The sequence below is a fragment of the Grammomys surdaster genome, unplaced genomic scaffold (assembly GCF_004785775.1).
Source record: "Grammomys surdaster isolate TR1022 unplaced genomic scaffold, NIH_TR_1.0 271, whole genome shotgun sequence".
Classification (NCBI taxonomy): Eukaryota; Metazoa; Chordata; class Mammalia; order Rodentia; family Muridae; genus Grammomys; species Grammomys surdaster.
Genome location: NW_021604712.1, coordinates 10,730,406 through 10,757,090, shown reverse-complemented (window position 1 = coordinate 10,757,090; position 26,685 = coordinate 10,730,406). Strand labels below are relative to the sequence as shown.

General features: G+C 47.3%; 1 protein-coding gene across 1 annotated transcript in view; it reads left to right on the top strand.

The window, feature by feature from the left end:
* The window catches only part of Apba2 (amyloid beta precursor protein binding family A member 2), a 182,296-nt gene that overhangs the window by 3,617 nt on the left and 151,994 nt on the right, over positions 1-26,685 (top strand). The gene's annotated exons all lie outside the window — the stretch shown is intronic.

The following is a 26,685-nucleotide window of genomic DNA, read 5'->3' as shown; positions in this document are numbered from 1 at the left end:
TCCCATCCCATCCCATCCCATCCCATCCCATCCCATCCCATCCCACTGAGCCAGCTCAGTTCCAAGACTACAGCTACCTTCCAGGGAGTGTCTTGACCTGTGTGCCCCAGGCTCGCCTGTTCCTGTCTGTTCACAGTGCCACACTGCATAATGTTATTCTTGGTCAACAGTGGGCCACGCACAAGATTGGATTGGAGCTGAAGCATTCCTATAGCCTAGGCTGTTGTGCTGTCACTGTACAGTATGCCATCCGTGTGTTTGCAGGGTGTACTGCCAGTCATATGAGAGTGCAGCTTGCAGTGACAGTTCTTGTCATTCGGATCTGGAGGGTCCCACGAATCTCAATATATTAGACACTTGATCCCTGGGGTGGTTCCGTCATGAAGTTGTGGAATCTTTAAGAAACAGAGCATAGTGGGGGTTCCTAAAGTCACCGGAGATCTGCTGTAGAAGGGACAGTGGTACCCAAGCCATTCCTTTTCTTTCTCCTTCTGTATGCCCATCAGATGAATTGCTTTGTTCTACCATGTAGTTTCTGTCATCATGTGTTTTCATAGACCTAGAAGCAATAGAGTCACCAACTGCGAGCTATAGCCTTAAAACCTATCAGCCCAAATAAACCTTTCCTCTTTGTAAGTTGATCGTCTCAAGCATTTTGTTACAGTAGTAAAGCCGGATTACAAAACATTTACTACGCGATTGGCTTATATATTTACATCTACATTTCTTAAAAAATGTATGCACCCTCATCTCTCCCTCTCTCCCTCCCTCCCCTCCCCCTCTCTTTCTTTCTTTCTCTCTCTCTGTCTCTCTGTCTCTGTCTCTGTCTCTGTCTCTCTCTCTCTCTCTCTCTCTCTCTCTCTGTGTGTGTATGTGTGTGTGTGTTTGGCACAGGAATAAATCCAAGGCATCTATGCATTAGATTGCTTTTCTACTATTGAGGCATATTCCAGCCCCACACGGGTATTTCTTCAGTTCCTATTGTGGCAAAGATGACTTCAATGCATAGCTTCTCCATCTTGGAGCTACACCATCTTACTAATACACTTCTATAGCTAACTCCCTAGTGCCAGTCAAGGCAGACAGAACCAGGCTACTTTAACAAACACCTTCCAGATGTAAGATGCAGGCAGCCATTGTTGATTACCTTTCAGTCTTCCCGGTCATGGTCCCTGGGTTTTCCAGACTGAAACAAATCTTTCCAACAGCTGAGATGGTTGTTAGAACTTTGAGCAGTGTTTACCAATGGGACATGTATATTATATATATATTTTTTAGCCATAATGCTATTTCACACTTACTGGGCATGAGATGGTGTAAACACAGATCTTCCATGCGCCAGGAAATGAAAACCTACATGACGGCCTTTGTTTTGGCATTTGCTTCATTGGGATGGTCTGGAGCTGAACCTGGATTACTTGGGGTATATCAGAGGAAAACAGCCTCCTCCCTTGGGCACAGGGCAGGGACAGACAAAGTTGGTGGCTGACACTGGATCTGGTGAGGGGCAGTGGAGCTGGGAACCTTAGCAAAGAGCATGTAGATTCCCTGCTGTTTCCCTGTCTAGTATCCTCTCTTCCAGAGTTGCCCTTCTCCACAGAGCACCGCTGGCTTCCCTGCAGCAGGGTCTCCTGATCCTGCTGTGCTGGGGCCTTGTGCTTTGTTTGCTTTTTGGTAGTGAGTGGGTAGGGGGGGGTACTTTACTCTTCTCCCCCAATTGGAGGGCTCTCTGCACTGATGCTGCTCGCTGCTTTGGTGCCCTGTCAAGGGAGACCTACATTTCAAGAGAAGGCCCAGAAAGGTGTCAACTGCTCCTTCCTAAAAGCCAGAGGTCAGTGTGGCCACTTTTGCCTTACTCCATTACCCCTTCATGTGTGAGACCACCTAAGGTACATCCCATGCACGAGATCTGCCCTCATCTCCTGGTGCCTAGGAGCTCTGAAAGCTGGGCCTCCCTGGCTTTTATCTTAGAGGCCTCACCAATACGTCTGGTATCCTTGGTAGGGTTTTTAAATTGGAGAAAATACATATAATACAAAAATTTATCATTAGTCATTATAATAAAATTTATTTTTATTTACTTGGTGTGTGTGTTTGTGTGTGTGTGTGTGTATTGCATATATGTGTGCATATGGTGTGTGTACCCATTTAGTCCACAGGTTGACATTGGGTGTCCTCCACAATTGCCCTCCACCTTGTCTTTCGAAACTCTTCCTGAACCCACCCACTCGCTGATTTGGTAAGCCTGACTGGCCAGGCAGATCCTCAGGAGACTCCTGCTTCTGCTTCCTAGGGCTGAGATTACAGATGTGCATTGCCATAGTCTGGATTTTATGTGAGTGCTGGGACCCGAACTCAGGATCTTTACTGACGGAGCCATATCCCAGCCCCTTTGGTTTATTTCCTTTAAAAACTGATACAGAAGTGTAAAACTTATGTGTATTTATGATGACTGGGTGATATTTTGATAAGCTGTGCATAATGTAATATTCAAACTAGGATAAGCATCTATCCCTTCAAACATCTATATCTTTTTATGGTATTCTTGTAGCCTTTTTCTTTTGCATATAGTTTGAAGGGTGTGTGTGTGTGAAGAGTACATGGTTTGAACTCAGGTTGTCAGACTTGGTGGCAAGTCCTTACCCTTCTGACTCTTCTGGCAGGCCCTCTTGAGGCTTTGTGAAGTGTACAGTGCATTACTGTCCTCACCCTACTGTGTCACAGCATGATTCTGATCAGTGTAGCTCCCTCCTGTGACCATCATTCTACTCTCAACTTCTATGAGATCAGCTTCTTAATTCTGCATGTGCGATGTCAGGCAATATTTCCTGTACCGGGCTTATTTCAGTTAGCAGAATGATGCCCAGTTGTATTCACATGGTCTCAGGTGACAGGAATTCATTACCTTTTATGGTAGATGCAAACTGGGGAGGAAAGGGTTTATTTCAGCTTATGGGTTATTATCTATCATGGAGGGAAGTCAGGGTAGGAATCTAGAGGAAGGAACTGAATCAGAGACCATGGAGATCTGCCATGGTCTGCTTACCACCTACACTCCCAAGGTCAAGTTCAGCTATCTTTCTTATACAGGCCAGGCCCACCTGCCTAAGAATGGTGCCGCCCATGGTGGGCTGGGCCCTTCTATGTCACTTATTAATCAAGAAAAGCCCCTATAGACATGTCTACAGGTTAATCTGATGGAGACAATTCCTTAACTGAAAGTCCCTCTTTCCAGGTGTGTCCAGTTGACAGCCATCAGAGTGTCCTATAGTATATACTGTCTTAGCTTCATGTTGCTGTGTCAGAAAACCAGAAGACAGTACTTAAATGGGTAAAGATTTACCTTGGCTCATGTTGTCAGACATTTCAGTCCATGGTTAGCTGGCTCCGTTTTCTATGAGCCTGTGAGGAGGTAGAGTATCATGGCAGAGAGCTGCTCAGGTGATGCCAGCTGAGGGGATGGAGGAGGGAAGGAAAGAGAGGGGGGGCAGGCCACAGGGAACCAGTGTAACCTTTAAGGGCATGCTTCCAATGACCTGCTTCCTCCAGCTAGGCCCCAGCTTCTGAAACTTGTACTATGCCCTACTAGTAGAGAGAGGCCGGCATGTGATCTGTGGGCATTCCAGATCGAAGCTCTAAAAGGACCTGTGCTGGTCTTTTTATTTATTTTATCCATTCCTCAGTCCAACCATTCATGGTTTACAGCATCCATCCTGTTCTTGGTGCTGTGGGACCTTCTTTTTTCTCTGGTTGTGCCAGGAAAGACACACTTATTACTCTTAAGCAGTGGCTCCTCCCTCTGCTCCAGACAGTGTTCTGTTGCTGTGAGTTTCTGGCCATGCTGACCTGCTCAATGGTTCCTGTGAATCACCAGCTGTGGTTCTTTGTGGCTGGCGGTGGCGTAAGGTGTGGGAGGGAAGCTTTCTGTGTCCTCTGATTTCATCCTAGGCTCCTAGTGGGCTGTGCCCCTCGATTGTCACCTTCACACATTTCTTCTTGTGAAGATGATTCTCTGCTTACCGTAGGTTAGCCCTGATGGCACTGTTGTGATCGGAGAGCATCCTGTCTGAGATGCACGTAATAGACCCAGACTTCATGAACTCTGAGTAGAGATTACCTGACGGCTGGAAAACCATCTCTCACAAAAACAGTTTCATAACCAAGTGTTGAAGGCCATGGGCTTTGAGGAACACTCTTTTGGAAGTGAGAAACAGGGTCTGTTTTGGCACTGGAAAGTAGAAAATAGTCAACCCATCTTGGTAATCACCTGTTTAAGGTGAGACAGGAAGACTAAGAGTTCCAATCCCCTACCCCTCCAGTTCTGAAAGAAGGAGTGTTTCCTACTCTCGACCTTGGCTCCTCTCAGGGAGAACCTAGTGAGGGTCTGGGGGTAAAGTTTGGTCCCTAGGACTTGCTCTCTGTCATGGGAGTCCTTTGCCCCGAGTGATCCGGGGGCTTTAAGTTCACCTCTCTCTTCAGATCCTGAGGAAGGGAGGCATGTGCAGCCAAAATTCACTGATAGGTCTAAGAAAGTTCATTGAATTTTCAGATTGGCTGGCTGGTTCCCCTCTGAAGATGGGGTGATTTATGGCTCTTTATATGTTGGGGACCCTTCTTTAATTTTCTTGACAATTTTCTGGAATTGTGTTCTTTACTTTGACTCTATTTTCTCTGTCTTGTCACCTTTTCCCTGAATGAGTTCTAGGGCACAGAACTTCCACTGTGGGTTCGCTCTTATCTTATATGAGAGTTTGACAAGCTCTGGATGAAAATACCCCTAGTGCCAGCCGACAGGTCCAAGTCACGTGATCTGCTAGTGGGAGGGTTTCTCCTGTGGTTGGTGGCTTTGGTGAACTTGACGGCTCAGTGGTTCCGCTATGGTTTCTCTTTGGGATTTGTGTACTGGATGACTGATCCCCAGTCTGATGTCTGTGAGTGAAGGGACTCTAGTCAGCCCAAACATGGCAAGCTTGGCTCTGGCAGGCCTTGCCCTTCGTCCCATTCCCTCTGCCTTGTTAAAAAAACATTAAATTGCATTTCTAAAGCTAACCCTAAGGTCTGTCCCTTATTTGGATATTTCCTCCTCCTGAGGCTGACTCCCAAGGTCAGCTATCAAAGTATTGAAGTCCAGCAATCAAAAACCCCTTTGGCTCACCTAATTAACATGCACGATCAAAATTAAACACCTCATCCTAACACAGTGTTTCCCATTTTGCCTTTATAAACTGTCATTTGCCTATGGGCCACCTCTGTCTCCTCTCTCTCCAGAGGGAGGCCTAACCCTGGACAAACACCCTTTCCCCCTCTCCCTTGTTCCCTTCCCCTTCTTCCTCATCCTCTTTCTCTTATCTCTGTCTCTTATTCCCTGCTCTCTGTTCCTCTGGGGCAAATAAATCTCCTTTATGCCAAGAACTTGGTCTTGGGGTGTCTTGAGCCAATGCTGGTTGTTTTAATGAGAAATGGTGGAACTTAGGAGGTGAGGCCTACTGGGAGGTTATCACATACTTGGGGCATGCTTAGAAGGTATCAATGCCATTTTCAAGGTACCCTATGTAGTTCTTGAGCCAGTGGCTGTTGTAAAGTAATTCTACCTGATGCACGTGGCCTCATCTGTATGCAGCTGTCTCTTTGTTCTACCTTGTTCTGATGCTGCCAGTGGTGTACTCATCTGAGTACACCAGAAGGATAGAGCCCCCCAGTCAAGGACTTTACGCTTCTAAACTTATGATCTAAATAAACCTTCTTTTCTACAAAGTACACACTCCCAGGTACTAGGAGAGCCTGTAGGTGAGAGATTCTCAGCAGTTCTCAGGGAGGAGAAGAATCAGCCTACAGTTAGCATTTCAGATGCAGGACGATGATAGCTGGCTTCTCACTGGGCATGTTGATCTGTCCATCCTTAGAAAACAGCCCCTGTGGTGGTGCCGAAGCCAGGGCCCCTCTGTAGCATTCCAGGCAGCCTGGTTACCATAGGAGAAGGTGGCTTTTCTCTGATTGCTTCTGAATTTTGGTCTCTTACCCTCTCACTGTGTGCTTCCGTTCACCCTGTCCACAGTCCTACTGCCTTGCTTTGGGGATTATAGCATGGGATGCCTACTCATCCAGCAAAGCAAACTCCCCCCATGGCCACATCTTGTTGATTTGGTTCTCACGAACAGATTTGAAGTGGTTGCCATCTGCTCTTCTCTTAATTATTTTTCTCAATTCCACAAAGAGAGGAGGAAGGACATTTTCCTAAAGTCCAGATCACACCAAGGAAGTGTGACTCCGCCGCCCACCATGGCTGAGGAGCACAGCTGCCATCCCTGAGCATAGGGAACCAGAGGGTGAAGCCAGCCCTTACGCCTACATGGGCCATGCCTCTACCGGTTGCCCAGACAGTGCTGTGGCAGCTCCAATGCCGGGACCTCTGGGCTTCAGCCTTACCCTAAAGCAGCAGCTCTGTGTACCCTGCTCAGCGGGTGGCAGAGGCTAGGTGGAGCTCTGTAGTTCTGGCCAGGACTGGGCCAGTCACTATGAATACCTTGCTTATGTAGAGTTTTGTGCTAGTGGGTGCCACTTTGAGAGCTTTACTGGGGAAGCATTAGTGTCTCCTGCTAATGCTTCCCCAGGGCCATGGGCTGTCATTGTCTGATGCTGCTTTGCGCCTTCTATTGTATCACACTTATTACCCACTATGCTGGATACTAAAGGAGCATCGAGGAACATTCCTGGAAAGCAGTAGCGGGGGGGGGGGGGGCTGTGTATGTGTGTATGTCACTGCCCTCCTTAACTGTCTCCCTTCTTGTCATTAGATATGCACCTGATCATCCCATCTCGCCTGTAGATGAAGTTGAGGGTGTGTTATCTGTAGAAAAGGCAGTCTCGCTCCTGATGGCCATGTTGTTACTTTTAGTGTCCAGCTGGTGTTTAAGTCTTGCTTCTCTTGAGGGGGAGATACCCTAGAAATGATTCTGCTGAGAACACATTGAGCTGGTGTTCATGGTTTAGAGGCTTTAGAAGCCTCTTGGCTGGCTCCTTAAGATGTTCCCAGGAAGAACCCTGTGTCCACAGATGGTTTCTCCCTAGACAGAGGCTCCTCAGCCCTGCAGGGTATGGCTGGGTGCTACCTCTCTATTCTGGAGGCTTAGGAGTGGTCCATGAGACCCTGGGGACTTGGCACTTGTCAGTTACCTCTAGAAGTCTGACTCAGGAGGCAAAGGAAAGCCCCTTTCTCCTCCCTGGGCCACCTACCTCCTTGCTAGTCTCTAGGCCAGGGCATTGGGAATGTAAGCTCTTTGGTTCCCATTGCCTCTGCTGGGATCATCATAGGCCACACTGACGACTGTGTCTCACCACATGGCCTCCCAGGAGAACTGCCTGAGCTACCCATTCTGTAACTTCTAGATCCTCAAGGAGGCCCACAAGTGGGAGGTTATAGAGATCTACAACCTGCCCTTCATTTCTCTGGATAAGGTGACCTGGCATTCCTGTCCCATGTCTAGGACCTAATTTTGTAACCATTGAAAGCTGTAGCCACCGGCCCTTCAAGCTGGCCTTCTCTCCTTCAGCATGTGGCTGGAGAGGAAGCTTCACTTTGTGGGGGTGGCACAAAATGTCACCTCTAGGTTCACTGCTGGGCTTGCTAGGCTTAGGAGCCATTCCTCCTCGGTGGGCCTGGAGGGTCCTTTCAGTTCAGCAGAGTGTCTGTGGGTTAACTGGGGTGTTGTTTACATCTGGCTTAGGGATGTGAAAGTTTTATTTCTGTTGGAATTAACAGCAATTTAAAATAACAGCGTCACTCTTAGCTCTGTGTATTTGGAAGTTTGCATCGTTGGAAGTATGTATTTTGGGAAGTTCTGTTCAAATGCACAGATGCTCACATAGAGGAAGTCTCCGTGGGAGAGTCTCCGTGCTGGCAAAGGGGCTTCTGGGACAGGTCTGCAGCAGCTGGCCCTTCCCTGCCTGGCTCCTAGGTCTCAGCATAGCTGTGGGAGGCAGCCATGGAGTCCAGCCTCCTTTCCTTGTCTAGCAGTCAGCTCTTGCTCATCCTTAGCACCCAGGGTCGTCTGCAGGTGCCTGAAGCCACCGACTGTGCTACCTGCACGTCGTTGGAGTGAGGTACACATTAGGCACAGTAGGATACCAATGATAATGAATAACTATACATTACTACAGTTCATTCACAATCTTTGAAGTGTTCACTTCTAGAATTTCCCAATTGGTGTTTTCAGATGGCAGCTGACTATGAGTAATTAAACTTAAAAAGCAAAGTCGCCAAACAGCAGGGGTAGGAACCATTAAGTCCCTGGAAAATAGCCGCTGGTCATCTGCACTGCTGATAGAGGATTAGGGTGACAGTCTTGGGCATGGGACATGATGGTTGTAGGTGGGGTGGTCCCTGAGACTGTTTACACTTATCCACAGTTGTCTATACTCACAGTGGGCTCTAGGGATGCAGCTGCCTGCAGATGGGTCAGCCTCCCTTGGAGCTTTCCCAAACTGGCCAGCCTCTTTATCCTTAGGGAATGTGTCGGCTCAGGACCCCTAAGACGAAGTTCTTAGCATGAAGGATGTTTATTTACTCCAGAGGTACAGAAATTAGGAAATAAGAGACAAAGACAGGAGATAGAAGACTAAGGAGAAGGGGAAGCCAAAAGGAGAGAGAGGGAGGAGGAGTGGGTCAAAGGACTGTCTCTATGTAGAAAGGAGCCAGATGTGGCCCATTGGCAAATGGGAGTTTATAAAGGCAAAAGGGGAAAGCCTGTGTTAGGATGAGATGCTTCATTTTAATTCGGCGTGTTACTTAGGTGAGTCAAAGGGAGCTTTTGACTTCTGGACTTCAATACTTTGATAGCTGAACTTTGGGAGTCAGCCTCAGGAGGAGGAAGTGGACAAAGGAATGGACCTTGGTGGCTAGCTTTAGGAATGTAATCTAATGGTTTTTAGCAAGGCAGAGGGAATGAGGAAAAGAGCATGGCCTGCTGGAGCAGTGCTGGCCAGAGTCCCTTCAGTATCTGGGTGTGGAGACAGCCTCACACTTGGGATTTCTGAATTTAGGGCATGTGGAGCAGCCCACCCTGTGGTAGGGCAGGAGAGGATGGCCCTGTGAGGCTCAGAGCCCTTCTTTTCTCAGCAGCTGTGAAATGTGCCTTGTCGGGGATCTGTGTGTCTTGGCCCCTTCTCATGCTGCCCCCATCACTGAGCTTTGTGACAGTGACAGGGTGGCTTAGCCTCCTTCAGGGATTGGGCTGGAAACTTGGGCCTTGGTGTGGCTGAGTTAGGAGTGGGCCAATGTCTCAGCGTTGGGTTCTCATGGAGAATGGTGAGGTCACTGGGGGTATGCTCCTCAGAGAGTATCAGGGAATAAAGAATTGAGTGAGTCCTTAAATTGAGTGTTGCAGAGGACATGAGTTCAGTTCACAGTACCTACCCATTTTGGTGACTCAGAGCCACATGTAACATGTAACTCCAGCCCCAAGGAACCCAACACCCTCTTCTGGCCTCAGCAGGCACCTGCACTTCCTAGTCAGCTCTCTGAAGACCTGATTGTCACACAAAGAATGCTTCTTGTCCTAACTTCCTAGCTTCCTTCCTTGCTGTGTGAACCTTCTTTCTCCCTCACACCTTTCTCCAAAGGCTGGACCGATGAACTGACGGGTTTTAGACTAACTGTAAACTCTGAACTAAATTAACCTTTTTTTTTCTTCTTCATAAGAGTTCCAAGCCTCTGGTATTTGGTTGTAGCAACAGAAAATAGACAAATGCATATTTCAGATACACCAAGACACCCTTAAAGCAAATAATCCTGCCTCCATAAAAACATACATATGTAGTCATTCTGAGTCCCTTATTTTGATTAATATAACCATCTCTAGTTGTATCAGTTTTCTAGGGATAATTCTATTCTTTCTGGAAAGTTGGTATGGTTACTGTTAAAGTCATTATGGAGGGTCCTTAGAGGACTAAAAATAGAACTGGCACCCAACCCAGCTGTTTTTCCCTGTGTGTCTTTGAGACTTGGGGTTAGCACATTACTAACATTTGCATAGCTTGGGTTATCAATTCATAATCCACACCAGCAGTAGAGTCAGGAACCAGCTCCGCTGCCCAGCAGAGGAACACATCTACTAACACGCATGCACACAATGCTTCTGTCTTTTTGGCTGGAAGCTGCTGCACCCCACTGACTGAATGGAGGCTGTGTTGTCAGCCTAACCACATTCTGTTCCTAGGGAAGAGACAGAGATGGCTGCAGTCCTGATGAACCAGCCCTCTGGAAACACCTCCCTAGATGCTCTGCTAGACTGAGCCTGCCTGTTGCCTGCCACCTCTCTTCCTGTTCCTCCTCTTCCCTTAGGTATTGGGCACAACTGGTTAGGCACCCTGGAAGTCCCACTTCAGGGGTCCAGAGGCTACATGCCTGCTGTCTTACTTGGCTAGAGCCTGTTTGGGAAGTGAGGTTTTCTTGTTGGTCCTCTAGGCTACAACAAGGTATTACACGCATTACCCTTGTGACCATTATTACAAAGGAAACAAAGAGGCATTTTCCTCTTTGCTTCCTCTTGCCCACAAGGTGAACCAGGAGAAGATGAGACTTATTTTTGCAGTGACATGGTTCTTTAAATTGTCGTGTGTCCCTGATAGTCCCTGGAGCACAGATGTCTCTAAAGAGGTCAGGAGTCTGGAAGTGGCCTGGCCCCAGGCTCCTGCCACCTGGTGCATTTGTCCCTAGCCCTCTCTACCCTAGCTCCCTGCTGCTGTTCCCAGCCCTGCCAAGATGGTAACATGAACTAGTCCAGGCAGGTGTGGATGGGGAGCTGAGCCTACAGCTTCGGGTCCAGAAAGGGCTGATAAGTTGTCCTGGGAGGTGGGGTTCTAGGGACAGCCAGGTCATGGGTTACAGGACAGGACAACCTGATAGGCTAAGCAGGACCTGCTGGTGAGCTACTGTGAACATGGACATAGGGCATCAGAGAGGGCTGAGCCATGGGGGCCAGTGGAGATCACAGGCCAGGAAGGTGGCTATGGCTTGAATGGGAACGTTATTCACAAAGTCACATGTGGATGGCTTTGAGGGATAGTTACCATTATTAGATGACATTATCAGGATTGGTGTTCACTTTAGATTTGTCTAAAGAGGAAGAGAGACCCAAGCTGGCTCACCATCTCCCTACACAGTGCCCCTCTGCCATGTTATAACACAGCAAGCAGGCCCTCAGCAGATGACGGCGCCACACTCTTGTTCTTCCCAGTCTCCAGAACACTGAGGCAGATAAAGAAAGCTCTATTCTTTTAAAGTTACCCAGCATCAGATATTTTGTCACGACAACGGAAATTAAAGTCAACCAAGACTGAAGTTCTGGGTTGTCAAGTAAATCCAACAGGAGGGCCAGAACTTGAAGGCCAACCTGGGATGTAGCTGGAGTTCATTGGCTGTGCCTTGTCTCAGCCCAGGACAGACTCCTGGCTAGGCCTGTCCAGGAGGGACAGCTCACCTCTATGGAGAATACAGGGTGTCAAGGTAGCAACTAGTGCAGTTTTTCTAGTTAGGGACGCCTAGTTGTCTAAGAGAAGACAGAACGTTTTTTCTTTTTTTTTTTCTTCTGTTTAGCATATTTTATACTACTTTACTTCATATTCCCTGAGAGTCTGTAATTCCTGGAATGAGAAGGCTTGCCATTGATCACAGGAGGCAAGATCCCTGTCTGTTCCACCCAGAGTGACCAGAGAGGGCGTGTCTTTCCATTCCTTTCTGGAGGCGTGGCTTAGTTTTCTAGCTTGCACATTGGTTTGTTTGTAGACCAATGACTGGCTGTCCCTAGCCAACTGAAAACAGCTTTACGTGCAGCCAGTTCGGCTCTTGGTGATTCCTGGACCACGCTCTTGTTCTTCTCAGTCTCAGTAGCTGTAGAGATTAAGGGGTTAGGAAGCTCTGCATAGAAAGGCTGGCGATGATCATCTTGTGCTTCTTTCTCTGATTTTACCACATGTCCTTCCCTTTCCAACCATCTTGCACATTAACATGTTCTAGAGGCATGTGGCTGGTACAAGCTGAGGGCACTCAGACCTGAGACCAGGGACCCAAGACCTGCCAGAGTGGCTCTCCGTGGGACTTAGTGGCTGACCTGCCTGGATGACAGGGATGCTTCCACACAGTAGGCAGCTTCAGAACTGCACCTGTGGCAGAGCCCCTTGGGCCTGGCAAGGATCTGGTCAGGAGTTCTGACCACTGGTTTTGCGTATTAGAGGACAGAATGTCCTCCAGGAGCTGTGGCAGTGCCAATTACAGGATACCAGGCCTGGGCTGGGTGCTTGACTGACAGGTTCTCATGCCTCTCTGTGCTCCCTTCCTTGTGGAATGATGGCCAGTGTCTGCAGAGCCCTTGGCCTTGTGAAGAGACTGTGCCCTGAACCTGCAAAGTTTGTGGGAAGCACAGAGGCCCTGGTGGAGCTGGAGCTGGAGGCTTCTAGGATGGTGGGGCCCTGGGAGGACAGGGAGAGATTGAAGGCCCATAGAAGACCAGCTCTGTCTAATCCTCACAGTGATGGTGGGTGGCCACTCTGAGCCTCACTAGTCCTCTCTCTATGCTGTGAAATGGGTGTAACAGAAATGCTAATCTTATTAACTTGTTTAGGCAGAAGGAGGTTCACAATGTATAAAATATCATTTGGACCGTCCTTCTGGGACAGTATCTTCATTATGTACTTGGTGATGCGCTGGTGGTCATTGGAGTTCAGGCTATGTTAACAGAAAGGCAACCTGTTACCAAGACAGGTGTCAGAAGATGTGGGAGTGGGGAGAGGCTTGATAGATATGGGAAGCCTGTCCTGTTTGCTCCATGACCACATAGTCTGGGGATGCTTTGTTCAGGCTGCTCTGCGGAGAGGGGAGGGGGTTCAAGCACTCCCTGCAGTGGCCGCATGTGAGCATGCAACCTCTGAGGGATCCCTTGAGGCAGGTTTGCTGTGGAGTCAGTCACATGGCATAAGATGTTTGATGTGTGGTTGTGCATATCCCTGGCAGAGTCAGATGGAGTGTGGCCCCTGTGGGATGGCCGCAAGAGGAGCAAGCCATACACACAAGGCGGTGGTAAAAGACTTCCAGTTGACAGCTATTTGAAATGAAAATGGAAGCCATGGATGATTGTTCCCAGTTAGACCACCCAGATTCCTATAGCTTCCCGAGGCCCTGAGGGGAGGACTGCGGGCAGCGGTGGGATTGGGATTGCATTGTTAGCATTTAAGGATTTGGAGGTTTGATGTGAATATTTTCCATTACCAGAAAGGGTGAAAGGATATTTTCCAGCAGTTAAAAATCCTAGGGAAACATCTATACTCATTGAAGATTGGTATGTGAGTCTCCATGAGGACTGAGGGTGGTGAAGCTCTCCAAGGGTGACTTGGTGACACAGTATCTGAGCAAACAGTGAGAGGAGTGGGGTTTGCACAAGCTTGAGGGTCTTGCTGGCTATGCCCATGTTTGGTGTATTGGGTAGAAGATATGATGGCAGACTAGTCGCTGCCATGAGATGCCCTGTGTGGGAATTGGTACACGTTGCACACGTGCTTGCTTTTTGGAGGGGTGCAGGTCCATGTTCCATGCATGCCTTGCTTTCGTGTGGGTGTAGCTACACGTGATTTGCTTTGATTTCTTTCATCATTTAAATTCAGGTCTGGGTTTTGTTGCACAGCTGCCATTTGAGAGTGTGATTGCCTTCCATCGACAGTCATGGGGAAGATGTTTGGGGACAGTTGTGCCTGTGCTGAGGTTGCTCAGCCCCTTCTGGTTCTCTAGGACATTCTTCCATGTGCGGATCCTGCATTAGTTATAGTAAGTCATGGGGGCGGTGGTTTGAAGGCTGAGGATGGACAGAGCTTCTGGGAAGTGCTATGCTGGTTTACACAGAGACTTGAGCACCCACAGATTCTGCTGTCATCAGGGGGCCTGGAATCAGTTCCCCAAGAATACCAGTTGATGACCATATATTACTGAGATGCAGGGAAATAGGCCCTGAAGATGCTGATATTCTGAATCTGGGAATGTATGCATCTGTGCCTTTACATGGCCCCAAAGACTCCTCTGATTGGACAGTAAGGGTCTTGAGGTGGAGAAGTTATCCTCCATTATCTGGATGGACACATGTTATAAAAATTGTATTAGTTAACATTGTGTTACTGTAACAAAATACCTGAGGTAGTCAGTTTAAAAAGAAAATAAAAGTTAACTTTGGCTCACATTTTTTTTTTTTTTGAGTTTTAGTTCATGCTCTTGGCCCACGGCTTTGGGTCTGTGGTGAGACTGGATATCTGGCAGGGACAAGTGGTGAAGCAAAAATCTCCACTTCCCTGCTAGAGGTGAAGGAGAGAGGAAGAAGAAAGGGTTAGGACACCACAGTCTCCTTCTAGGGCATGTCTCCAATAACATGATTTTCTAATAGGTGCCAAATAAAGACTAAGGTTTAAACATCGGGCCTTTGTTGGGAAATCCCGGGTCCAGACTCTGACAATGATGATGCTCTTTGGAGGAACACAGGAAGAGTCAGATTAAGGGAGAAGTCATGTGATAGCAGGACAGAGATTGGAGTGATGAAGATGAACAAGCCAGACACTGGAGGCGTGGAGATACTTTCTCCCTGAAGCCCTCTGGCAGGAACCAGCCCAGCTGATAGTGTGAATTTCTTCTTTTCTCTTAGTTAGCTCTGTGCTGTTGGAATGCCAGGGACCAGATAACTTATAAAGAAATGTCTTTCTCACAGTTCTGAAGCTGGGGAGCCTCACTGTGAAGGTGCTGATATCTGATGATGGATTTCTTGTACTGGACACACTGGTGGAGAAGGCAGGGCAGCGAGGCAGCAAGAGAGACTGAGAGCCCTGAGCATCTTAGGGTGTCACCTCTTAACAGCACTGTATTAGGATTATGCTTCTGATATGTGAGCACTGGAGGCCCTATCCAATGCCCGGGACTCATGCCGGACTTCTCAGCTATAGAACTGTGAGGTAATAGACATCATTTCTGGTAGTTTGTTCCAGCAGTCATAGGCTAAACCTCAGTGTGGTATCAGGTCAGAACAGTGGCTTCTCCTATCAATGGCTCTGCCACTGTTCAAGTCTTGTCTCTGTTCACGAGTAGCTGCTTCTTCTCATAAGCTCCAGCTAGTCTACCTGCCCTCCCCCTCCCAATCACAGTCATGATCACTCACACATCTTGGGAGATGCAAGCTTACATTCAGAAATGCTTAGATCTGAGCATGTGATGGAGTTGGGGCAGCTCTGCGGAGCCATCTGGACCCCAACCCAGGATTAAAAGGTGAGTCTGCTGTCCTCTGTGGTTGAATGGGGTGTGCGTTCCAGGCCCAAGCTGGCTGAGTCAGTTATTCATCCTGCTTGTATCCTGCTGAGGGCCAGGAGGACCAAAGCAGTAGGGAGGTTCCCCCAGGTATCCCCTCCCCTACTCAAGGGTAAGGTCTCAGGCTTGACTCCTACTAGCTGGTTCATTCTTCTCCTGTTCCTTTGGTGGTTGTCACTGGTGATAACGTTTTCATCGTAGAATACTTTTAAATGTGTGGAGAGTTTGTGACGACAATAAGACAATGCAGAGAAACCCCACCCCAGCCCTGGTGTCTCAGTAGGCCATTTACTACAACTGTGGAACCCACACTGGTCTGTGGCAGTTTTTAGAATTTCTTTGTTTCTGACTACTTGGGCAGTTAGGGGCTGGAACCTTGTAGACTACACCTTAGTTTGGATTTCTCTGCTGTTTTCTTTCCTGGTTAGATGGATTATGAGTTATGAAGAGGAAACCCACAGAAGGGAAGTGTTATTCTAATATCACGTGGTATCTTGATCAATGTAAAGTACCCACTTTCTTTCTAAAGGACTCTGCTGAAGGAAGCTGTCTAAGGGATGGGGGTTGGAGGAAGATTGTGTGTATAAGTGATTTTGGGTGACTGTATGGGAGAATGATATTTAGTTAATTCACTCAGACATTTATGAGTGTCAGAATGGATTCATGGTTTTGCTGTTGATTTTGCATCAACCCTCTGGATCAGTGGGTACCACATCTATGGATTCATCCACCGGTGATTGACAGCACTTGGGGAAGTGGCATCTGTGGTGCACACACACAGACTTTTCTCCTGTCACTCACTATCTTCTTGAGCACTCAGCGTATGGGCCACTCAGCACTTCCATTGGTTTAGAGATAGTGAATCAGCTGGAGTGACTGGAAACACACAGGATGGCTCGAAGAGGTCTGCACAGTTAGCACAACATGTTACCTGTAGGACTTGTGTTTCCCATCACTGATATATACAAGGGGTCCCGGATGAGTTCTGTGGGTGTTAAGGGGCCATTGTGCCACAGGCTTGGTTTTGCTGCTCAAATTGTTCGAAAATACTAGAAATTTCAGATGCCTTCTGAACCACTTTGACAAACCACTGCCTTCTCATGTTTTAAGTACTTTTTGTTTTTTAAAGAAAAAATGATTTATGTGTATGGATATTTTGCTGTGGTGTGTGTGTGTGTGTGTGTGTGTGTATACCATAAGCCTTTGTAGTACTCAAGCAAGTCAGAAGAGGGTAATAGAACACTTCGAACTGGATTGCAGATAGTTGTGAGCTATCCATGGATATTTGGGATTGAACCCAGATTCTTTGGAGGAACAGTGTGCTTTTAACTACTGATCCATCTCTCCAGCCCTTGGTCCTTTATTATTTTCAGACAGAAAGTGTTTCGGGCTTATCTTGTATTCCTTCCCCATCGCCAGAATCAGCCATTTGTCTGAGGTGCCCTAGTTTCTTTACTTGAGGATGCTATTTAGAAATCCAAGTCTGGTCAGGTTTAGTGTCCAGGCTCAGACATCACACTCATTAGGCCAAGTCTGGTCAACTTACAGAAACTCTGCTTGAGAATAAAAAGGGAAAGGGTATCTTTGGATATAGTTTGGTAGTAGATCACTAGCCTACTGCATGAGTGGTTCAGTCCTCAGTGTCACAAACATGAATGAATGGACAGAAGAACAGATGGACAAAAAGCAGTTTATATGCTGAATGTATTTGTTTCTACCAAGAGACAGGTGCTTCTGGGCTTTCCTCTTCATGTATGTGTATTCACTTCCATGTGACCATGCATACATACCTGGCTCTTTGAAGGCCTGGCTCCATTCAACAGTCACAGAACACCCATGAGGGCTCTGTGTGTCCACACATATCAACATAGGAACAAAGGTCTTGAAAAGTGGAATATTATCCAGGTATGAAAAATCGAATAGTGGGGAAGTATCTGGGCACCTACCAGTGAGTTTGAAAAGTAATAAATGTATAAACACAGCTCAACCCTCTACAAACATGACTCTAGGCTGCCAATAAAACCATTAACCTGAAGTTGTTGATCCCTCAGGTGAGGTGTGTTCTCATGATGACTGTTGATCAGTTGGGTGTGTTGTTGGGTGGCCATGTAGTCAGTCATTCATGGGATTGTATTGTCATCCTGACTGTTGATCATGTTGCCTGGGTTGGTACATTGTCACACTGACTGTTGGGTAGGCTGTTATTTTGTTGCAGTGAGTATATACTCCGTTTCACAGACGCTATAAAAATGCTATGTTACTGTGTGCCTGCAGCTTGCATTTCTGTCTCCTGAGAATTTCAGCAGTTAGGTACCCTCTTAGCACTTCGGAGAAAAGCAAGCCTCCGATTACTCTGCGTGGCTAGGGAAGCTGGTCATTAAAGAAGAGGTGTGAACATTGCCAGCTCCAAGCTGGTGATAAATCAGGCTCACATGGGGCTAGAGAGATGGTGCAGAAGTTAAGAGCACTTGCTGCTCTTCCAGAGGATCTGGGTTCAGTTCCCAGCACCCGTATCTGGAAGCTCAAAACTGGGTCCTCCAGGGGGCCCTATTCTAGCCTCAGAGACATCAGTACATGTGTGGTATACACTTACATAGGCACATACACACATGCACACATATAACAGTAAATATTTAAAAACAAAACAACAAACAAACCAGGCTCACATTTCTCTGTGTAGAACATCACAGTCTGCGCCCTCTGCCTGTGTCTACATCAGGGGACAGAGGCACAGTGGGTCATAGGTGATTCCCTCACACCATTTCCCTTGGCAGGGATCTAAGAGTTTTGGTAGAAAGGCCTCTGTCATAAGTTGAGACTCATCTTGTAGTCCCATTTTCTCTCCTCCCAGGGCTTAATATAAACTGTCCCCTGCAGAGCTGCCCCCTGTGTACCTCAGCACCAGATGTCACTCATTACAGCTCTGTCCTGAGCACCACACTTTGAAGTCTTGGCTCATTCCCCACACAGCACATTCCGGCAGCTGCTTTGCTCTCCGAGACATCTTGGAGAGAAAAATTGGCTCCCACTTCCTCCTCCTTCCCCTGTCCCATATTTTAGCTCTGTTTAGCTGTGGCTTCTGGAAGGCCTGTGTCTCCTGGCTGTGCTGTCCTCCCACCCACTCACCCACCCACCCACTCCAGACAGACATACCACACTTCTTGCAACAGTTCTGTGGGTGATAGGAACTGTTTCCAGCAGAGCCGCCCAGTTGCTCGTTTCTCTGGTCCAGTGTCCAGACAGGAATCCTCTTTCCATTCACTCTCTAGGACCATTTGTACCAGTATCCCGGGAATCTAGTCTTTCTTGTTCCCAGGTTGCCAGAGGCATGGAATTTTCCTTCACGTCTTAGGACGGAGTTCATTGAGTCTCTTCCTTGGACTCAGAGTCCTGGAGTGTCCCTGGAATCCATGCATGGGTCTCCTTTCTCTTCAGTCCATGAACGGTGGTTGGTTGCATACAGCCTTGTAGTGTGAATTACCACTGGGCCCATGACATGTCTCAGTGGGTGAAGGTACTTGCTGCTAACAAACCAACAAGCTTACTTTGATCCCAGGAGTCCACATTGTGGAAGGAAAGAACTGTCTTTGCTGGTCTGACCTCTACATATGTGCTGTGGCATAAGTGCCTGCACACATTTATTCTAATAAATAAGAACATAAGTGTAAAACCGTGTATCATCCAAATGTGAAAGTACCCAGCATTCATAGCTTCTCCTCGACTCCTCTCCAGGACTCCGAACTGGTGGGTCCAATGGACATTCTAACACAGCAGCTGCCTGCTACCCCTTACCATCCTCTCCTGCTCCTACCTGCCTCCTGCTTCTGATGTCTGTGCTATATTCTCAGTGAGACAGTATTGACTCTCTGACTCAGGTCCTACCGCTATCCCATCCCAGTGCCTGCTCACTATTGTTCTCTGTGGAATATGACCCTGTCAATTCCCTTTGGGCTGTATCATTTCCTGGCAGGGTTTCAATTTCTACCTCAACCCATATCTTCAGGCTGTGTCCTCAGGTCATCTGGGTTATCCCTTTAGTTCTTCAACTAGATCATGTGATTTTTAGATTTAGAACTTTCTAGCTTAGAGGAAAAACCAGAGGCCCATGCTTAATTTATTTTCTTTCTGATGTTTTTTTTTTTTTTTTTTTTAAAAACTTAGCCCTCCCAAAACTTTCCTTGTTAATTTAGCACCTTCAGGTGATGGTTTTAATTTCTCTTCTCTGGTGGACTTCTGCAGGCTATCCCAGTTAGTACTAGTCCTTTTTTTTAAAGAATTATGTATTTACTTTATGTGTGTGCATACACTGTCACTATCTACAGACACACCAGAAGAGGGCATTGGATCACATTGCAGATGGTTGTGAGCCACCATGTAGTTTCTGGGAATTGAACTCAGGACCTTTGGAAGAGCAGTTGATGCTCTTAACCACTGAGCCATCTCTCCAGCCCTGGTGCTAATCCTTTTGTTCCTGCTTTTGCCATCTCTTCACCCAGTGGGAGCATCTTTTCTATTAACTCCACAACTTATGTATTAATAACGCCCTTTGTACACTCCAGAGCGGAATCTAGGGAGCTCAGAGCTCGACACTGGTCTCACTCAGCTCCAGGTCCATTTTCAGGGGTTGGCACAGAATTGAAAGAGGTGCTCACTCCCAGCTTGGGCAAAGGAGAGGTTGCACTGGGCAGCCAGGGCCTCCGTGAACCCTGCACTCTGACACCTTCTCTTGTTCATGGTAGTCCAGCAGTCGGGTAAGTTAATTTTCCATCACAAATGCCCCATGTGTGCTGGATACTGTATGGGACCTTGGAGAGAAGTCTGGGATGATCTGTGAACGTGGACAGCTTCTGCATATGGGTGGGGCATTTTCTTTTAGAGTGTATGTTTGTGGACACTTATGCCAAGGCATATGTACGGAAAGCATAGCACAACCCATGTAGCATCATCAAGATGCCTTGGGACTCCCAGAACTTCTGGGGACTTGGATGTCTCCCTGCTATGGATTCATACCCATGAGAGGGCTCTTCCTCTCATTAGGGTCACACAAATGTAGACACAGATGGGTAGATTTTGTGTCCTCCAAAGGGAAGAGAGTACCTGACCCACCTCAGCACCAGTGGATAACCCAGCCATCCTTGGGACTATCTGATGATTCAGTTGTCCTTGATGTCCACGGGGGTTGCTTTCAGGAGGGCTGCCAGAATCCATATACTCAGGTTCCTCATGTATGAAATGGTGGAGTGTGTAGAAATTAAACACACTTCCCCACACGCTTTAAATTTATCTATCAAAAATTATTTTATAAGGCGCGTAGGGGCGTGTTCCTGGCTGTCCAGGAAGTTGCTCTGTAGCAAGTACCAGGCTGGCCTTGAAATCGCAGAGAACTGCCCATCCCTGCCTCCTGAGTTACGAGATTAAAGATGAATACCACCATGCCTGGCCCTACGGGGCATAGTTTTAATCCAAGGATTCATGAGGCAGATACAGAAGGACCTCTGTGAGTTCAAGGCCAGCCTAGTGTACATATTGGGTCCCAGGCCAGCTAGGGCTGATGAGTGAGATCCTCTCAAAAAGTATTAGTGTACAGTAATTAAAAACCAATGAATGCTTTTCATATGCGTAGACAAGGTACTTTGATCATATCATCTCTAGGGGACATAGAGTCTTGAACACAACTCGAGTGCTGTGGAAATAGCCGTCATGCTGCATTGTTTAGTGGATGATGATAAAAAAAATATGACATGTTTGTGGGCCAGGGAGATGACTCAGTAGGGAAAGGTGCTTGCCACCGATCCTGACAACCTGAGTTTAATCACCAGGGCCCACACGGTGGAAGGAGTGAGTGGGGTTTCAGACTACTGTGGCTGTCCTCTGCTCCAGATGCATGGCACGGCATGCCCAGTGCCTACCCCTTGCAATAAATAAAATGTAATAATAATAAAAGACACCTTTAGTAAAGAGACATCTTTTTCCTCCCCAAGATTGGCTAATTCCTAAGAGGCACACTCCAAGATGCAGGCCCGCTCTGCTGCGCTGAGTGGAATCTGAAGCTGTTGGCCTTTTCCACACTCTGAGTTCCTTCCATCGGCACAGAAGTTCTTTGGTTCATTAGCAGTAATGTGATGTTCTGTATTCTGTGTAGGTTTTAGAGTTCTGTTGTTCCTTAATGCATTTACCAGTCATGTGCCTGTGGGGTCTTCAGTGATCCACGAGGACGGCTTTCTCCACCATGCCCACCAATCAGTAGGTGACAGGAAGCCTGCCCTGGAGCACGCTAAGGGTCAGACTGAGCTCTCAGAGGTGGATTTGCTGAAGAGCCGGCACTGGAGCCCTGCTCCGGGTTCCCACCATGCAGCTGTCTGAGGCTTTTATAATTAACGCTAATGGTTGAGCCGTCATGGCTTGTTTAAATTACCCCAAGAGGAACATCAGGTCTATTAAAGAAACCTGATTGTTGCTGCCCACCTGCTCTATTCAGGGACATGCATCTTTTGTGGGAATTCTTCTGGGTAATTAAGAGGGTCTGAAAAGCTGGTTTTATAGCCATTGATTGAACTGTAGATAACAATGAAGTCAAATAATTTTTTAAAAAGCTGTTTCCATCTTCATAAGCATATGAGGAATTTGAATTAGAAAGAGTTCTCCACGTGCTGCTCAGGCATCTGGTGGGCGGAGGGTGGGCATATGGCCTCTGAGGGCTCTGGGCAGGTTCCCACTATGGGTGTCTGGTGAAGAAGGCTTGGTGGTGTGCAGGGCTATCAGTATTCCTTTCTTGGTTTGAGCTCACACAGGAGCTGCAAGATCTGCAAAGAGCTGTGCCCACCTCCTCTGCGGACTCGGAAGCTGCATGAACACAAGACCCAGAGCAGCTCTGGTCTGAGGATGTGGGTCTCAGGGGCAGGTTTTGCCACCAGCTTGGATGTCTTCAGCTGTAAAGAATTGGTGCAGTTTGCTTACATGTGCAGGTGCTATGCTCCGTGCTGGTGTGGCCAAGAGGCGAGGCAGAGCTCTCCCTGCACTCTGGGGATTTGTGTTTGGATGACAGGGAAGTCCCAGTTTATGTGGTCATGTATCATGTTTTATAGCACCATGTGCACTCAGAGGACGTAGATGCAGAAAGGAAGACAGGCGGGATGGTATCCCAAGCATGGGAGTGGCATGCACAAAGTCATAGGGAGGTATAGCTAGCAACAGCAATTAAGTGCAGGCAGCAAGGACCAGGCTTTGGAAGACTTTATGGAATAATATTGAGAGTATGGAATTTGTCCAGTGAGTCCTGGATGCCACTGTAAGGGTTTTTAAAATGAGAGTACCTTTTAGCTTTAAACTTAACACACAGAGAGACACATATATATGCACACACATACAGACACACATGCACACGCACAGACACATACATACATATACACACAGACACACATATACACACATGTTCCTGTGTGACCAGTTTCCAGGTGGACAGTGAATGGTACATACATGTATCACATGGCACATCTGTGAGCAAGCAGCACAGGACATTTATCTATCTTTCCACCCAGCTCCTGAACCTGCTAAGCGTGACTCCCTCTCTCCTCCTCATCCCTCCACTGCCATTCTGTCTTCTTTCCTGTCCGACTCCGACTGCTTATGGAGCTGTACCTAAGGGGCATAGGTGTGATTTGACTTAGGATGAATCTTCACCAAATCACTGAGAGGCACACCTGGGGGCAGAGAGTGTCTGTGTGCTTGTGACTGGCTTACTTCACTGAGTATAATGCCCTGAGGGCTCCTCCGTATAGCCTGTCTCAGAATTTCTATTCTGTTTGTTTGGTGTGTGTGTTTCTGTTCATGAAATTGTGCTTGTGTGTGTGTGTGTGTGTGTGTGTGTGTGTGTGTAGGCTAGAGGTCAACACTGAGTGTCTTTTGAAGTCACTCTCCACCTTGTTATTTTTTGAGACCAGGTCACCAACTCAGTGAGCTGGCCTTAGATCTAGTCCTAGATCCACCTGCTATGACCTCCCAGTACTGTGATACAGATGTGTGTTGCTAAGTCTGGTTCATTATGTGGGGTTAAAGATCTGAACTCACGTCCTTGTGCCTACATGGCAAATACTTTACCCACTGGGCATCTCCCTAGCCCCAGCATTTCCAGTCTGGTCAAGGGTAAATAATACCCAGTATGTATATGGATCAAGTTTTGTCTACTCACTGATGATCTGGTGGCTGCTGGGATATAACTGCTGTGAAGATCTTTGCTGCCAGTTTCTGTCCATACACACATACCCAGCAGTGGGCTTGCTGGCTCACAGAATTCTACTTTTAGTTTCTTGAAGACACACCATACTGTTACCCACACTGGCCATGTGGGTCGAAGCCAGCCGTCTTGTCTACCACATCCAACACCAGGTGCACATGGGAGGCATCGTAACATCAAAGTAGCCATCATCTGCCTTGGGATCAAAGGAGATTGAACAAGACAAAAATTATTCTTGGGCCAAGGCACTGCGATTTCGCAGTTTCTTATTACCTGCAGAAGCTAGTCTACCCTGATGGGTCTGAGGAAGCTGGAAAGAGCTGTATGTGCAAATATTGGTTAGGATGAAATGAAGACACTTTGGGCCAGATCACAGGCTTAGTGTCTCAGTGTAAAGAGCCCCCAGGGTGGCAGTGCGGTCTCTAGGCTGGGCATGGACTACCTTCTTCTGTAGGTGATTCTCTTGCAGGAGAGTTAATTACCATGCTCTAATGAGTGTATTTTGCAGGTGGTGCTCAGCTCTGGCTTGATTGCCCTCAGCTGCCCTAGGAGGAGAAGAGCTGCCCAGAGCTTGTGAGCATTGGAGCTCTGCTCGGAGTTGATGGCTTCCCTTCTCCAGCCTCATCAGACCCAAGCCTATATAAACCTAGGAGACAGCCCCAGACTCTGTGGACTTCATTAGACTTCCGGAGCACGAGAGTCATTTTTAGTGGATATTTCTAGTTTTGATTTGACTACAGAAATGTCTTTTTAATATCAGAGAATTTCCAAGGCATTCTTTCATGTGGCTCCCAGTCATATACTTAAAACTGTTTTTGGTCACTCAGTAGCCTTTTGCTAAGAAAATATTTTCATCTTAAGCTTAATTTTTCAATAAAGAAAAGTTTAAATTTACATAAAGGCAGACAGCATGGCGCCGTCAGTTCCTGAGAGGATACAGCTGTGTTCTCGCCGAGTCTTCTGCTGAAGTCTCAAACTCATACCCTACAATGTGGCCATATGTGGTAATCGGTCTTTAAAGAAGTAATCAAGTTAAAAATGAGGTCATTGCAGTGACTTCATCCAGTTCCCCTGATGCCCTTATAATAAGACAACATTGGAATGGAAACCTCACAGAAGGACAGCCATATAAATGCACAGGAGGAAAGGGCCATGCACACATTGAAGAGAGGTGCCATATGCACCCAAGAGAGGGAGCATGTGGACACCGAGGGAGGGGACCGTGTGCACACTCAGGAGAGAGAGGCTGTGTGAACATTGAGGGGAAGAGGAATATGCACAGAAGAGGGGGCCATGTGCAGAGGAGTCATGTGCACCCTGAGGAAAAGGGGTTAATGCACACTGAGGAGAAGGACCATGAGCACCTATAGGAGAGGGGACCATGTGCACTCAGGGAGAGGGGCGGTATGCACACGGGGGGTGGGGGGACACGCTAGTGGGAACTAATCTACTCCCATGAAATCAGCTTCAGTCTCTTCTGAGCATGGAGCCGTCTGCATATGACCTAATTACTCATGTAAGGATTCCATTACTTCAAAGCTTCTAAGTTAGGTCCCAACCTTTCAGCGTCGTTGGGAAGAAGCCATATCTAAGCCATAGCCATCGATAAAGAGGGAATGACAACTGTGGCCTCAGAGACTTTTCCCCGGTGAAGCCAAACATGTCATGTGGACCCAGATCCACACCACCTTTGGGGCTAAGCTGGACCCAAGAGGAGTCAAGACAAGATCACTCTTACACAACCAGGAAGTGGAGGATGAGAATTCACTGTGAAAAGTGGTCCACGTGCTCACCGTTGTATCCAGCCAGGACTCCTTGAAATATCAAATCCCCATCTGTATTCAAAGCTATCATCCTCTCAAAAACATGCTGAGTGAAGGAAGCCAGACACGAAAGACTACATATTGTACAATTCTGTTTATAGAACATTTCTAGAAAATGACTAAATATAGGCCCAGAAGGCAGAGGAGAGAGTGGCTGCTTAGGTCTGGAGCTGTACATGGGGGTTGGCTGCAGACAGGCATGTGGGAGCACTGGGGTGCCACGTGTTCTGAGTCATCGTGCGAAGCCTGAGAAGCAGAATGCATTCATGGGTATGGTCTCCACTTACAGTGAGGATTGCTGCTGTATAAGCTAGTTTTTCGTAAAGTTATGTCTTGGGGTTTCTATTGCTATGGTTGAAACACATGGCCAAGAACAACTTGGGGAGGAAAGGGTTTACTTCAGCTCATAGCTTGTAGTTCATCACTCAGGGAAGTCAGAGCTGGAACTCAAGGCAGGAACCCAGAGGCAGAGTCCATGGAGGAATACTGCTTACTGGCTTGCTCCTCATGGCTTGCTCACTCAGCCTGCTTTCTTGTAGCACCCAGGACTGCTTTGAGCTGGATGGGGAGAACTGAGTATCTTTGGAAGGAGAGCTGGTTAACTCGCTCCTGGGGTGTATGAAGAAGGTGGAGAAGCTTGTCTTGCATGAAAATGTTAGGAACCTGTATTAGTCAGGGTTCTCTAGAGTAATGGAACGTAAAGAATGAATCTCTCTCTCCTTCTGTCTCGTGTCTGTGTGTGTGTGTGTATGTGTGTGTGTATGTGTGTGTGTGTGTGTGTGTGTGTGTGAAGCAGATTTATTAGAATGGCTAATAGGCTGTCTTACAGCTAATCCAACAGTTCCTGCCTATGGATGGAAGGTCCAAGAACCTAGTAGTTGTTTAGTCAACAGGCTGGATGTCTCAACTGGTCCTGAAGGTGTAAGCTCTGATGCCAGTGAGGGAGTGGAGTTGCTAGTGAGGTGAGAGCAAGCAGACAAAGAGCCAAGAATCCCCCTTCTATGTTCTTATATAGGCTTCTAGCAGAAGGTGTGGCCCAGGCTAGAGGTGGGTCTTTCTGGATCTGGATTAAAGGTGTGTGTCTTTACACCTTAAAGATCCAGGTTAGAAATTGATCTTCCCAATTCAAATTAAGCAAAAATCCCTCACAGCTGTTTGGGTTTTTTGTTAATTCCAGATGTAGTAAAGCTAACAACCAAGAACATCTGGTAGAACAAGCTAACATCACAGAACCTGCATGGTACCCAGCAGTTCTCAGTGCTGTTCGTCCGCTCTCCCTAATTGGCCAGAGTTTTAAAACA